This window comes from Phaseolus vulgaris, chromosome 11 (assembly GCF_000499845.2).
Source record: "Phaseolus vulgaris cultivar G19833 chromosome 11, P. vulgaris v2.0, whole genome shotgun sequence".
In the NCBI taxonomy this organism is placed as follows: Eukaryota; Viridiplantae; Streptophyta; class Magnoliopsida; order Fabales; family Fabaceae; genus Phaseolus; species Phaseolus vulgaris.
Genome location: NC_023749.2, coordinates 49,522,789 through 49,536,239, shown reverse-complemented (window position 1 = coordinate 49,536,239; position 13,451 = coordinate 49,522,789). Strand labels below are relative to the sequence as shown.

General features: G+C 33.0%; 1 pseudogene; it reads left to right on the top strand.

The window, feature by feature from the left end:
• Window positions 1-3,288: 3,288 nt before the first annotated feature.
• Window positions 3,289-13,451, top strand: part of LOC137809355 (MDIS1-interacting receptor like kinase 2-like) — a 21,422-nt pseudogene continuing 11,259 nt past the window's right edge.

The following is a 13,451-nucleotide window of genomic DNA, read 5'->3' as shown; positions in this document are numbered from 1 at the left end:
ACCATGAAGAACAAGGTTCACAAAAAAAAATTGTGAAAATTTACTTAGCTTGATGAGTCTTGGCCATGAGATCTTGGTGTGCTCTAATCCACCTTATGTAATCCAAGCTTGAGGTTGGATGAATGATTGGATTGACAGAGTAGGAATTGGAGGTGCAATGAAGGGAAAAAGGTGTGGTAAACTTTCCTTGGGTTTATTAGGCCAATTAGACTCTCTAGAAAGGGAGATTTGGGAGAGAATTAGGTTTCAAATCTTAACTCTGCATTCAATAATGACAAATCTGAATACATGAGCTTTGTTTTAGGTATTTATATACGAGGATAACTTGCTCCTTAAGCTACCATAACCCTAGTTAAGTAGACTTATCTATGGTGAGTTGTGGTGACTTAAGGAGGCCATGTATGACCTCTTTGAGATATTCCAAAGGCCCTTACTTGTATGACAAGTTAGGGTTTCTATAGTGTCTTTGTTTCATCGACAAAGTACTATTGAGAAGAATTCAAAATACAATACCTATACATGAATATTTTTACTATTTACATTTTATGTATGACTAGAAGTCATAATGAATCACATGATAAGAGTCTTCAGACTAATGTCTCATTTCTCCATTCTTGTAGTCATGGCACGAGTCAGAGGTCCGATATGAAAGGTGTTGGATGGTCCTCCACCAGATGCTTTGAGTAACAATCGCTATTTAGGATCATAAACCTCTATATAATTTTGTTGCATATTCATGGTGTGTAACCTTTTTCAAGTAATTGGCCAATGCATATAGGTTGTCTTACCATCCTTTATAGTGTAATTAGCATTTAGCCAATCCCTTTTATTGCAATGGTGCTATTATAAACAAATCTCACACTACTATTGACACTAAAACCAAGATCTATCAACCATTCTTTATTTTCAGTCATGTGATTGGAACACCCGGTATCAAGATACCAAGAAGAACATTTTTCGTCACAATAGTAGAACATGATCTGAATAAGAACTTTCATCATCTTATACTAAGTGTGTTTCATCACCTTTCTTGCTTTTCTTTGTGTATTGCTATCGTGGCAACACTCATAAAAGTAATGACCAAACTTGTCACAGTTGTACCACTGCACCTTCCTTTTAAAATTCTTCTCCCCTTTGCCTCTGTATTAATTTCCACCTCGAAAACACTAATTGTCTTTATGCTCAATGTTGTTGCCATCATTCACATTGTTCTGAGAATTGAAATCTCTAATTCTACCACCACCCCTTCCTCCTCTTGACTTGTCTCTTGATCTTTTACTGAGTCATCCACACCTTTTATATTTATTTTTGACTTGTTCTAGTTTGAAAGGCTTGTTCAACAATCTTTTCAGCATTCTTTTTTTTTTTCATCACACGATCCAAAGAATTTTGTAATTATTCAACATTCATGTTTTCTAAATCTTTGATTCTTCAATTGTAATTACAATATGATCAAATTGAAGAGTTAGAGTTCGAAACACCTTTTCAAAAATCTTGTTGTCTCTTATACTTTCATCACATGCTCACATCAGATTCAACAAGACTTGGAGCCTGCTAAAGTAATTTGATATATTTTCTTGATCATTCATTGAAAGAAGCTCATACTGCCTTCTAAGTGTTTGCAATTTCACCTTCTTTATTCTTCCAGAACTTCCATAAACCTGTTTCAAAGTGTCCCACGCTTGCTTGGATGTAGCAACTTTTGAAATTTTCTAGAAGATTGTTGCTAAAACACATTGGTGCAGCAGTACCCTTGCCTTATAATCTAGCCTTTTGTTTTCTTTAAAAACTGTCTTCTACTCTTCTGTAGCATTCTTGGGCAATTCTTGAAACCCATTATTAACAATTTCATCAACTTCTTGAAAGTCAAGAATTGCCTCCATCTTAACACACCAATCATCATAATCTTTTCCATAAGTCAAGAATTGCATCCATCTTAACACATCAATCATCATAATCTTTTCCATAAGTCAAGAATTGCATCCATCTTAACACACCAATCATCATAATCTTTTCCATAAAGTCAAGAATTGCATCCATCTTAACACACCAATCATCATAATCTTTTCCATCAAATATGGCCAAATGTCTCATTAGCCATGAAACACACCGTAACAATATTTGATCAATCACTCTAAATACCAATTTGTTGGATTAAGGCACAATACTCACACACCCTCACTCAAATATGTTACACAGGAACACACACGATTTTAGAGAAAATAAGACAAGAATTTTTTCATTAATTCTAAATATACATCAAACAAGTATTTATAGGTTATATTTATAAGTTAAAGCAGTTACAATTACTTTGATTATTACAACAACCAGAAGATAACTTCATCTTGAAATCATCTTACTATGCATGAAAGGAGCATCATATAGTAAGATATATTGATAAACTATTCATTATAGTTGTGTATTTTCTAACATTATAAAAATTAAGTGATATTTTTGTTTGTTTTATTATGATATGACTAAGGGATATAAACATGAAAGGTTTCTCCTTCCTGTAACAAAATTTATCTATTTAAATTAGATCTAATCACAACTTAGATATTTGAAGCAAGAAAATATGAAAATCTTTATACCCAAATACATAAAATTAATTAAAAAAAATTAACAAAAAAGTTTGAAAAAAAAATGTAAAAAGTACAAAGTTATTATAGTTTGATTTGTTTTATGTAATAAGTTATAATTAAATCTATTTTAACTAAAACTTGAACATTTAGTACCAATATCGATAAGGTGTTTTTTTTTATGGCTGGTCCACTGCAACTATTATTGCTTCTGTAGTTTAGTTTTTTTAAGATGTTGGAGCTGCTACTTCTCACATATGGCTTAAGAAGAACTTTGTTCTGTCTCCTGCATGCTATTTACTATAAGAAATGTCCTAGATTGAATTCATGCAGAAGAATAAAATTATTTTCTTCATACAATTAATTTTGAAAAATATTTATTTTAATAAATATTACACTATCTACTGTTAAAAGAAAGTATATAAATATAATTTTATTTTATTAACTAATTTTATCAAACATTTTGAATTTAATAGGTAATGAACATTGGTCTCTTATAAACATGTGTTTCACTTCATCCTTAAGGCACCATGTGTTTCATATTCACTCCACAAATCACGTCCAACTTCAGATTCGGTCCACAAATTTCAAATAATAATCAAAATTTTCATTTTTATTAAATAATGATAATAATAAGAATACTGAATATGAATTTTCTCATAAACCTTATATAAACCTCTGAAAATTGAAGCATCTTCAATTCATCCAAACTTGAGTTCTGTTAGAGAATCAGTGGTTGAAGAATCAATCCATAGCAGCCATGGTGTTCTTATTTCCAACGTTTCAATCCATGAAACTCCTATCATTATGGCTGCTTCTACTTGCAATGGCCAATTCTGTCCATGCAGCAGTGTCTTCCTCACTCTCATCACTTCAACACACTGAAGCAAACGCTCTCTTGAAGTGGAAAGCAAGCCTTGACAACCCAAGTCAGACATTGCTATCTTCATGGCATGGCAACAGTTCATGCAACTGGCATGGAATTTCTTGTGACTACTCAGGATCAGTCTCCAACATTAATCTTACAGACATTGGATTATCTGGTACGCTTCAAACTCTCAATTTTTCAACACTTCCAAACATCCTCACTCTAGATATGAGTCATAACTCCTTGAGTGGAAGCATTCCTCCTCAAATTGGAGTGTTATCCAAACTCACTCATCTTGATCTAAAACACAATCATCTCACTGGATCTATTCCAAAATCTATTGGAAATTTGAGCAGACTGTTAAGTCTAGATTTTTCCTTGAACAACCTTTACGGACTTATTCCCCAAGAAATAGGTAAGTTGCGGAACCTAAATGCTATATATATGAATGAAAACAATTTATCTGGTAATATTCCCGTGGAAATTGGGAAGTTGGTCAACTTGATCAAGTTATGGGTTTTCAATAATAGTCTTTCGGGTTCTATTCCTCAAGAAATTGGAATGATGGCAAACTTGGAAGAACTTGATTTGTCCCATAACTCTTTATCAGGTACAATTCCTTCTACAATTGGAAATTTGAACAAGTTAGTCTATTTGTACATGTATGACAACTATCTATCTGGATCTATTCCTAATGAAGTGGGAAAACTCCATTTTCTTGTGACAATCCAATTGTTAGATAATAATCTTTCTGGGCCAATTCCATCTTCCATCGGTAACTTGGTTAATTCAGAATCTATTCTCCTTAGTGACAACAAACTTTCCGGAATAATTCCTTCGACTATTGGTCACTTGACAAAGCTTACCACACTTGATTTGTCCCTTAACTCTTTGTCAGGTACAATCCCCTCTACAATTGGAAATTTGACAAAGCTCACCATACTTGATTTGTCCCTTAATTCTTTGATAGGTACAATCCCCTCTACAATTGGAAATTTGACAAATCTCACCGAACTTGGTTTATTTTCAAATAAGCTTGGTGGATACATTCCAATAGGAATGAATATGCTACACAGCTGGGAAATTTTGCACTTATATGACAATAATTTCATTGGTCATTTGCCGCACAACATTTGCATAAGTGGAAAGTTGACAAAATTTAGTGCTGGCAGAAACTATTTCACAGGTCCAATACCTAAGAGTTTGAAGAATTGCTCCAATCTCATAAGAGTTTTGCTACAGCAAAACCATTTAACAGGAAACATAACAAAGGATTTGGGTGTATACCCAAACTTGGATTACATAGACCTGAGTGAAAACAACTTTTATGGCCATCTTTCTCCAAATTGGGGAAAATGCCATAATCTCACAAGCCTCAAAATCTCCAACAACAATTTATCAGGTAGCATTCCAACAGAACTAAGTCAAGCTACCAATTTACACGACTTTCAATTGTCTTCAAATCACCCTCACAGGAAACATTCCTGAAGATTTAGGTAATTTGACCTACTTGATCAAACTTTCTCTCAATATGAATAATCTTCAGGAAATGTCCTATCCAAATAGCATCATTGCAAAGTCTTGACACCTTAGAGCTCGGAGCAAAAAACTTTTCTGGCTTAATTCCAAATCAACTGGAAATTTGGTCAATTTATTAAATTTGGAATTTGAGCCCAAAATAAAATTTATGGGAAATATTCCATCCGAGTTTGGTAAATTAAAATATCTTCGAAGTCTTGATTGAGCATGAAACATTTTGAGTGGAAAAATACCACCATGTTGGGAGAGTTGAGAAGCTTAGAAATATAAATCTCTCACACAATCATCTTTCAGGCGACTCTTCTAGCCTTGATGAGATGATAAGCTTGACATCTATTGATATATCATACAACCAATTACAGGGTCCACTCCAGACATTCAGGCTTCCGTACGGCTACCATTGAAGCATTGAGAAATAATAAAGGCTTGTGTGGTAATGTCTCGGGCTTGAAACCATGCCCAACATCACGTGACAAATCTCAAGATCAGAAGATTAACAGTGTCATATTGGTACTTTTACCCATGGTTTGGGCATTTTCATGCAGCATATTTGTCCTTGGAGTCTCATATCATCTTGTAGAAGGTCAAAGACAAAAAAACATCCGGATATAGAATCATCAAGCCAAAATCTTTTTGCGATATGGAGTTTTGATGGAAAGATGGTGTATGAGAACATAATGAAGCCACAGAAGAGTTTGACACTAAACATCTCATGGAGTGGGAGGACAAGGAAGTGTTTACAAAGCTGAATTGCAAACAAATCAAATTGTAGCTGTTAAAAATTCCATTCAGTACAAAATGGAGAAATGTCCAAGTTAAAGCTTTCAAAAGTGAAATTCAAGCTTTGACAGAGATTCGACATCGTAACATTGTGAGGCTATATGATTTGTTCTCATTCCCGATTCTCATTTTGGTGTATGAGTTCTTTGGAAAAGGGGAGCATAGATAATATTTAAAAAGACGATGAACAGGCAAGCATTTAATTGGAATAGGAGGGTTGATGCCATTAAAGGTGTAGCAAATGGCTTTATGCTATATGCATCAGATTGTTCACCCCGAATCGTTCATCGAGATATATCAAGGCAAGAATGTTCTTTTTGAATTTGGAGTATGTGGCTCATGTCTCAGAATTTGGAACAGCCAAGCTTCTTAATCCTAATTCAAACCAATTGGACCTCATTGTAGAACTTTGGATATGCTGCTCCCAGGTTAATTCCTTCCTCTTTTATACTAACAATATAATGATTTTGTAAGTTTTCTTTGAAAGTCTAAATTCTTGGCCAAAAGACTATGATGGATATTGTAGGTTTTGTTTTATTTTTGGAAATATAATATAACTCTTAATTTTGTACAGAACTGGCATACACAATGGATGTGAATGAAAAATGTGATGTGTACAGCTTGGGGTATTGGCACTAGAAATACTTTTTGGAGAGCACCCTGGAGATTATGTAACTTTGTTATGTCTGCTTCCAATGCCATGGATTCAATACTTGATATTCCTTCCTTGATGGGTAAGTTAGATCAACGTCTCCCGTACCCTACAAAAATTGCTAAGGAGATAACTTGATTGTAAAGATAGCAAATGCTTGTTTGACTGAAAGTCCTAATTCTCGTCACCAATGGAGCAAAGTTGTCAACTACTTTTTCAATGTATAAAAATCATGTTAATGGGTTAATTCTACATTGTCACGAAAGTTAAAGGGTTGAATTACCCAATGTGCTTCATTGTAATTTTAGTTTTAGTCTTCAGTTCGTTTCACTTCTTATTTGTATAGTTTGTTTAGTCGTACTATTTATTTGTGTATTTTGTCAGTGTGGTGGTATGTTTAAAGATTGTTCTCTTTCATATAGCTTTGCATAGGCAAAATCTATAAGGTTGTGATATATATTTTGGAATTGGAATTGGTTTTAATTTTATTTGCTACTAGTCTTGATAGACTTTTGATTTATAATTTTGTATTTTGTCTTTGATACTTTTAATTATTTGTCCAAAATTGTATAATTTAAAGTATACAAAGAACATTAGGAAACATGAGAAAAAGATTAAGAAGGGATGCAAAGAACTGAGAGAAAAGAGTGAACAACAAAAGAGAAAAGAGAAAGGATAATTTTGTATTTTAATCATCTATGGTCGCAGTGCATAAAGAGTTATAGAAATGGAAAAAAAAATACTCTTATGTTGTAGTCCAAACTAACTAATTATGGCTATTTTAGTTGGCACCTATGGACAATTTATTCCTGTAGCTCAATAATTTTTTCTTGCACCCCTAAATTCTTAAATCTCAAAAATATCTATTTAAATCCCAAAAATACCCTTCTAAATCCCAAAAATACCTTTCTAAATTCATGCTTTTTTTCAAATTTTCAAAAATACAAATATATAAAAATTATATTCCATACTTATAGTAGCACAACTTGTATCAACTATATTGCATGTCTTTGTCTTCAAAAGTATCTTTCCCAATAGCTTGTCATTATCATTAGCAACAAAAAATAAAAGGTTACAAAGGAAGTGACTAGGTCACAAATAGAGAGAAGCCTTGTGTGTCCAAAGAGATTGAAAAATACTTGAAGTTTGTGAACTTAGAGTTAGAGAACATTTATTTAAAAACTTACGCACCACTTCCAAATGGCATAGAGGATTCACCATCTATTTGAGGAAGATAAAAAAGGGGTGCAAGAAGATGAAGAAGGTGAGGAAGATGAAAATGGTAATTTCACCATTCAATAGAGGTGCAGGATGAAACCATGGGGGGAGGAAGAAATGGTCCACCCAATGTATTCTAACTATAGCCCATTTCTTTTTCTTTTTTTTTGTCAAATACCTTTATAAAACGCCTTTTTATATCTTTATACAAAAAGGAAGTTACCGTGGAGGTGTTCACTCCATACAACACAAAATTGTGTTTAATATAATTTTCTAAATAAAATTGAAACACTTTACGTTTTAGGCAACATTAATGTTTTCTTTTCTCCATTTTATAAATATCTCACCAATTTCTTAGTTCATTTGTTTATTTAATTTATTCTTTGAAATCAAAAGGAGTAAAACAAACACTTTATATTTTTTTTAAATATATTACATCACGATTCTGTATTAACACCAATTTCTTAAATATTTAATAAACATTAACATAATACAAATATAGTGTCTTAAGTTTGTGCAGCATATAGATTGGAAATATAAGCAAATTAGTTTATTTGTACTTGTTTGACAACAATCTATCTGGATCCATTCTAATGAAGTGGGAGGAAAACTTCAATTTCTTGTAATGATCTATTGTTAGATATATCTTTTTGGACAAATTTCATCTTCCATTGGTAACTCGGTTAATTTAGAATTTATTCTCCTTCAAGAAAACAAACTCTCCAGAACAATTCTTTCGACTATTGGTCTCTTTACAAAGCTCACCACACTTGATTTGCCCCTTAACTCTTTGTCAGGTACAATTCCCTCTATAATTGGAAATTTGGCAAAGCTCACCACACTTCGTTTATTGTCAAATAAGCTTGGTGGATACATTCCAATAGAAATGAATATGATAAACAATCTGGAAAGTTTGCAATTATATGACAATAATTTAGTTGGTCATTTGCCTCACAACATTTGTTTCAGTGGGAAGTTGACAAATTTAGTGCTGGCATAAACTATTTCACAGGTCCATTACCTAAGAGTTTGAAGTATTGCTCCAATCTCATAAGAGTGTCTGTACAAAAAAAAAGAATTTAATAGAAAATCTAACAGAGGATTTGGGTGTATACCCAAATTTGGATTACATAGACCTGAGTGAAAATAACTTTTATGGCCATCTTTCCCCAAATTGGGAAAAATGTCATAATCTCACAAGCCTCAAAATCTCCAACAACAATTTATCAGGTAGCATTCCAACAGAACTAAGTCAAGCAACCAATTTACATATACTTCAACTTTCTTCAAATCACCTCACAAGACATTTTTGAAGATTTAGGTAATTTGACCTACTGATCAAGCTCTTTCTAAATATTAATAATCTTTCAAAAAATGTTCCTAAAAGATTGAATCATTGCAAGTCTTGACACCTTAGGATGCTCAAAGCAAATAACTTTTCTGGCTCAATTCCAAATCAACTTGACAATTTGGTCAATTATTATTTGAATTTGAGCCTAAATAAATTATTGTAGTTATTGTCATAAAATGAATCATACCGCTGATGAATGATTTTCAAAACATGGATCCTCCAAGGTACAAAACAAGAGTGATCGTGTTATCGACAAACAGTTTCTCAAAAGAACCATGTTGTTACTAACAAGAATGAAAATAATGATCAAGAAACCAATATCCCTTTAAGACCAATGTTCAATTCACACAAGAACAAGTGCAACAAATCTTGAAGATTATTCAAGAATCAAAAGTTGTATTTATTTATAAGGTGAACAACTTCACTAGTGAGTTTTTTTTCTGGAAAGATTGAGAAGGTAAGCATATTAAAGATTCTTGACTTTAGATACAAGGGCAACTTGATCATGTTACTCACTCCAAAAAAATACAAGCTTTCATAAAATAAGACCTATAACGATAAAAAGCCAAAATAATTTCATGTTATTCTAACATGCAGGAATTGTTCAAATATCATATATTTTTTTCTGTATGATGTTCTATATATGTATGAGTTCACATTCAATATGCTTTGTTCAACGTGTTATTGAGTCTATTAATTGCAAACTAATTTCTCTTCTAAGTAATGTCAGATTCATACAATTTCATTAAAAACAATTGGTCTAGCTACACTACATGATGGTTTATATTTCCTTCAAATGCCATAATAGAAAGTCTATATAATATCATTGAATCTGAAATTCCTAAAAACAGAAATTGCGATGAAGATGTTTGGCATCATAGGCATGGACATCCCTCTGAAAAAAAAATTCAGTACATACATAATCAGTTTGGAATTAGAATTAAGATCATAAGATCTGATAACGGAAGTGAATTTGCTTATAAGGATTTATATAACAATCTTGGAATCATTCATCAAATCGGTTGCATAGAACACCACAAGAAAATCTTGTTATGGAAAGAAAACATCACCACATTCTTAATGTAACTAGAAGTTTGATGTTTCACTCCAAGATACCTCAAGTTTATTGGTCCTTTGTTGTTATACATGTTGTACATTTAATTAATAAAATAAATTCCCTCTGCTATTTAAGGAAGGAAATCTCCATATGAATTAGTTTATAATGAGTGACCTGATCTGCACAATTTAAGAGTGTTTGGATCTGTGTTTTGTTTGCATTATTGAAAGGAATAGATCCAAGTTTGATCTTAGAGCTAAAAAATGTATTTTTCTTGGATACAAAAGTGGCATTGAAGGTTACATTATTTTGGATATTAAAAGTAGAGAAGTTTTTGTTACTAGAAATATTAGGATTTATGACCATGTTTCCCCTTTTATGAAGAATCATGAATCTGACAGAGGAAAGTTTGAATGAAAACAACTTCAACTTTCTTCTCGAACCTGTTCTAATCAATTTGCTATTAGTGAACGAAATTGTAATGCCATTGATAATAATCAAAATCCTCAAAACATGAATGGTCCAGTAGAAATATAAGAGCACCTAGTATTCTAAAGGATTATCATCACCATATTATAAAGAGCACCTAGTTTTCTTATTTCTCATTGGATTAATTAATTGGAGTTCCATTAGTCCATAAACATCTTGTTTCCCCTAATACAAACATCATACAAATACCTACAACTATAATTAGTTAAAGCATAATCAATGATTTAATTATATAAAGTAAAATGATTTATAGGTGGAAGAGACTTACATCATCCAAAATTGAAGGATGGATATATTCAATTCCTGGTTGCCAACCACAACCTCTAACACACCAGACATGTGTATGTATAAAGAGATGTCATTGTTGTTGAAGATGGTTGCTGCCCCTTCAAGACATGTGTTTGATGAAGACTTCTATGTACATTTCATGTGTATTTTGCTTTGTTTTAAGTGTGTCTTAGGTAGTGTTTAGAAGTTGTTTAAGAGTGGGCTTTTTGCTGAGTAACTCACCTCCTACCCTGGCCATGTGATAACAACAAGCATAAGATTTCTTAAACTGTTTTCACATGTTTTACATAAAAAAAACACGTTTACTGCATAAAAATAAATCTGTTCTTTTCTAATAAACAGATTCATTTTTAACTGATGCCTTGGCTAAGTCTTGTGAAAATTAGATTTTGTGCATCATGTGTTTTTGACTAAGTCTTCTACCTTTCAAAATGACAGTGTTTTAATAGTTAAGCTTTTCTGTTTTCGTTTTGAAAATAAATCTGTTCATCTGTAAATGAATAGATTCATTTTGTCTCTGATGCCATGTCTAGCTCAAACGTTTTTCAGTTTTATCCCTGCACCAGAATGGTTGACTAAGTCTCCTCACTTAACAAATTCTCTAACTGTTTTTTGAAAATAAATCTGTTCATTTTATTTTCAATCTGTTCATTTTATAACAGCTTTAACTGTTTTTCAAAAATCTGTTATAAGTTGGTTTTCTATAAAATGAAACTTGTTTGAGTTTAAGAGTTGTTCACACATTTGAGAAAACAAGTTTTACAGCAGAGAATTAAGAGTTTACAAAGAATTAGCATCTGTTCTTCAAAGATTTCGAAAATCATAAAGTGTTTGTTCTTGGTTGGTTCTAGAAGCTTGGTGTGAGGTGCTGCTACTGTTCTAGCAATCCTGTCTACTGGTTTAAGCAGATTTCTGCATCCTCAATCAGGTGTATTCGTTTCACTTTTCATTTCTTGTAAAGTTTGATTGTACACTCTTCTTGATAGGGTTTCTTGAAGAGTGTGTGTGTGCTGAAATAGGTTTTTTCAGCAAGTGTACTAATTCTTGTAGGTTTCAAGAACAGTGGGATTGTGTTGTTTGAATTGTGATTTAGTGAATTTCACCTTAGTTTAGGTGAAGACTGGATGTAGCTCAGTTGAGTGAACCAGTATAATTGCCTTGTGTTCATTCTCTCTCAATCTCTGCACTTAAGTTTCTGCATAATTGTTAAAACAGCAAAGAAATAAATCTGTTCAATCAAAAATAAATCTGTTCTTTCTGGGCTCGGTTCATATTGTTCTTAATTTCTGGAAAACTGTTTGATTTCAAGAAGACACTTATAATTTGTTAAAGCCATTAGAACAGGTTGATTGTAATAGATTACTCAATAAATTGTCAAGCCATTAATTGAACCTAATCATTTTGCTTGAATTGAAGTTGCTGCTTTTTTTATTCACTAGCTCTCAATCTAATATCAGTGTGTGAGCATCTGGAAATCTATCTGCAAAATATGTGATTAACCTTGCTGTATAAACGCTTTTCAAACACACAAACAGTGTCAAAATAAATCTGTTCATTTCCAATAAATCGATTTATTTTCTGTAACTGTGTTAAACACTGTTTTTTCGAGAAGCTTTTAAAAGGTCACCCCCCCCTTTGAACTTTGACACTATTAAACCCAACAATTGGTATCAAGAGCTAGGACTTGTATTTTAATCAAGTTTGTTTGTAATAATGTCTGAGTTTAATGTGCTTTTGCTGAGGGATCTGCTGTTAATAGACCACCTATGTTCAATGGAATGAATTATGCATTTTGGAAAGTTAGAATGAGAATTTTCATGGAATCTATTGATGCATTAATTTGGGAAGCTGTGGTCCATGGACCTTATGTGCCAATGCAGGTTGTCAAGGATGAAGAAGTGGTAAAGCCAAGATCTGAATGGAATGAGACCGAAAGGAGGAAGGCTCAACATGATCTTGTGGCCAAGAACATCATAACCTCTGCATTAACAATGGATGAGTTCTTCAGGATATCCCAATGTAAGTCAGCTAAGGAGATGTGGGAAGTCTTAGAAGTCACTCATGAGGGTACTGAAGATGTGAAGAGGTCAAGAAAACATTCTCTCATCCAAGAATATGAATTGTTTAGAATGCAACCCGAGGAGAGCATTGCTGATGTGCAGAAAAGGTTCACTCATATTGTGAATCACCTCACTGGTTTGGGAAAAGAATTTGACAGAGAGGAACTCAACATAAAGATATTGAAGTGCCTCGACAGAAGCTGGCAACCAAAGGTGACTGCCATATCTGAAAGCCGTGATCTGTCAAAGCTGGGAACTGCTGCACTCTTTGGAAAGCTAATGGAGCATGAGCTAGAGCTCAAGAGACTCAAAGAGCAGGAAACAACAGAGAGAAAACCCAAAGGTCTTGCACTGAAAGCAACTGAACAGAATGAGATCAAGGAGGAAAAAGAAGATGCTGAAGATGATGAACAATCAGTCTTCTTACAAAAAGATTCAGCAAATTCCTGAGGAAGAAAAGCAGAGATAGGAACCAGCAGAAAAGAAGGTATCCTAAACCCAATGATTCAAATTCCTCTAAATATACTTGCTTTGGCTGTGGCAAAACAGGGCACATCAAAACAGATTGTC